Genomic DNA, 3,142 nt, shown 5'->3' with positions numbered 1-3,142 from the left:
CGTTTCATGCTCCTCCTATTTTTCGAACTGTTACATGCTCCTCATATTTTTGACACCTTTTGAAGCTCTTCATATTTTCCACACCTTTTTAGGCTCTTCATGTTTTTCAACACTGCTTCATGATTTTCCTATATTTCAGACCGTTTCATTCTCCTCATATTTTTGACACCTTTAGAAGCTCTTCATATTTTTCACACCTTTTGTGGCTCTTCATGGTTTTGAACACCGCTTCATGCTCCTCCTATTTTTCAGACCGTTTCATTCTCCTCATACTTTTCACACCTTTTGAAGATCTTCATATTTTTCACACCTTTTCAGGCTCTTCATGTTTTTCAACACAACTTCATGCTTCTCCTATTTTTCAGACCGTATCATGCTCCTCATGTATTTCACACCTTTTGAAGCTCTTCATATTTTTCACACCTTTTCATGCTCTTCATGTTTTTGAACACCGCTTCATGCTCCTCCTATTTTTCAGACCGTTTCATGCTCCTCATATTTTTCACAGCTTTTGAAGCTCTTCATATTTTTCACACCTTTTCAGGCTCTTCATGTTTTTTCAACACAACTTCATGCTCCTCCGATTTTTCTGAACTTTTCATGCTCTTCATATATTAGACTCATTTTGAAGGTCTTCATATTTTTCACACCTTTTCAGGATCTTCATAATTTTCAACACCGCTTCATGCTCCTCCTATTTTTCAGACCATTTCATGCTCTTCATATTTGTGAAACCTTTTGAAGCTCTTCATATTTTTCACACCTTTTCAGGCTCTTCATGTTTTGGAACACCGCTTCATGCTCCTCCAATTTTTCAGACCGTTTCCTGCTTCTCATGTATTTCACACCTTTTGAAGCTCTTCATATTTTTCACACCTTTTGAAGCTCTTCATATTTTTCACACATTTTCAGGCTCCTCATGTTTTTCAACACCACTTCATGCTACTCCTATTTTTCAGTCCGTTTCATGCTCCTCATATTTTTGACACCTTTTGAAGCTCTTCGTATTTTTCACACCTTTTGAAGCTCTTCATATTTTTCACATTTTTGAAGCTCTTCATATTTTTCACACGTTTTCAGGCTCTTTATGTTTTTCAACACCGCTTCATGCTCCTCCTATTTTTCAGACCGTTTCATGCTTCTCATGTATTTCACACCTATTGAAGCTCTTCATATTTTTCAAACCTTTCAGCCTCTTCATGTTTTTCAACACTGCTTCATGCTCCTCCTATTTTTCAGACCGTTTCATGCTCCTCATATTTTTCACACCTTTTGAAGCTCTTCATATTTTTCACACCTTTTCAGTCTCTGCATGTTTTTGAACACCGCTTCATGCCCCTCCTATTTTTCAGACCGTTTCATCTCCTCATGAATTTCACACCTTTTGAAGCTCTTCATATTTTGCACACCTTTTCAGGCTCTTGAAGTTTTTCACAACCACTTCATGCTCCTCCTACTTTTCAGACCGTATCATACTCCTCATGTATTTCACACCTTTTGAAGCTCTTCATATTTTTCACACGTTTTCATGCTCTTCATGTTTTGAACACCGTTTCATGCTCCTCCTATTTTTCGAACCGTTTCATGCTCCTCATATTTTTGACACCTTTTGAAGCTCTTCATATTTTCCACACCTTTTCAGGCTCTTCATGTTTTTCAACACTGCTTCATGATTTTCCTATATTTCAGACCGTTTCATTCTCCTCATATTTTTGACACCTTTAGAAGCTCTTCATATTTTTCACACCTTTTCAGGCTCTTCATGTTTTTCAACACGGCTTCATGCTCCTCCTATTTTTCAGACTGTTTCATTCTCCTCATATTTTTGACAACTTTTGAAGCTCTTCATATATTTCACACCTTTTCAGGCTCTTAATTTTTTTCAACACCACTTCATGCTCCTCCTATTTTTCAGACCGTTTCATGCTCATCTCATTTTGACACATTTTGAAGCTCTTCATGTTTTTCACACATTTTGAAGCTCTTCATATTTTTCACACCTTTTCAGGCTCTTCATGATTTTCAACACTGCTTCATGCTCCTTCTATTTTTCAGAACGTTTCATGGTAATCTCATTTTTGACACTTTTTGAAGCTCTTCATATTTTTCACACCTTTTGAAGATCTTCATATTTTTCACATTTTTGAAGCTCTTCATATTTTTCACACATTTTCAGGCTCTTCATGTTTTTCAACTCCGCTTGATGCTCCTCCTATTTTTCAGACCGTTTCATACTCCTCATAGTTTTGATATTTTTTGAGAGTCTTCATATTTTTCACACCTTTTCAGGCTCTTCATGTTTTTGAACACCGTTTCATGCTCCTCCTATTTTTCAGACCGTTTTATGCTCTAACTATTTTTCAGACCGTTTCATGCTCCTCATATTTTTGACACAGTTAGAAGCTCTTCATATTTTTCACATCTTTTCAGGCTCTTCATGTTTCTCAACACCGCTTCTTGCTCCTCCTATTTTTCAGACCGTTTCATGCTCATCTCATTTTGACATCTTTTGAAGCTCTTCATGTTTTTCACATCTTTTGAAGCTCTTCATATTTTTCAAACCTTTTCAGGCTCTTCATGATTTTCAACACCGCTTTATGCTCCTCCTATTTTTCAGACAGTTTCATGCTCATCTCATTTTTGACACCTTTTGAAGCTCTTCATATTTTTCACACCTTTTGAAGTTCTTCATATTTTTCACATCTTTTGAAGCTCTTCATATTTTTCACTTATTTTCAGGCTCTTCATGTTTTTCAACTCCGCTTCATGCTCCTCCTATTTTTCAGACCGTTTCATGCTCCTCATATTTTTGACACCTTTTGAAACTCCACATATTTTTCACACCTTTTCAGGCTCTTCATGTTTTGGAACACCGCTTCATGCTCCTCCAATTTTTCAGACCGTTTCCTGCTTCTCATGTATTTCACACATTTTGAAGCTCTTCATATTTTTCACATCTTTTGAAGCTCTTCATATTTTTCACACATTTTCAGGCTCCTCAGGTTTTTCAACACCACTTCATGCTACTCCTATTTTTCAGTCCGTTTCATGCTCCTCATATTTTTGACACCTTTTGAAGCTCTTCGTATTTTTCACACCTTTTGAAGCTCTTCATATTTTTCACATTTTTGAAGCTCTTCAT

The sequence above is a fragment of the Dama dama genome, unplaced genomic scaffold (genome assembly GCF_033118175.1).
Source record: "Dama dama isolate Ldn47 unplaced genomic scaffold, ASM3311817v1 ptg000093l, whole genome shotgun sequence".
Lineage (NCBI taxonomy): Eukaryota > Metazoa > Chordata > Mammalia > Artiodactyla > Cervidae > Dama > Dama dama.
The sequence above is the reverse complement of the archived record's forward strand: the minus strand, read 5'-3'. Positions refer to the sequence as shown.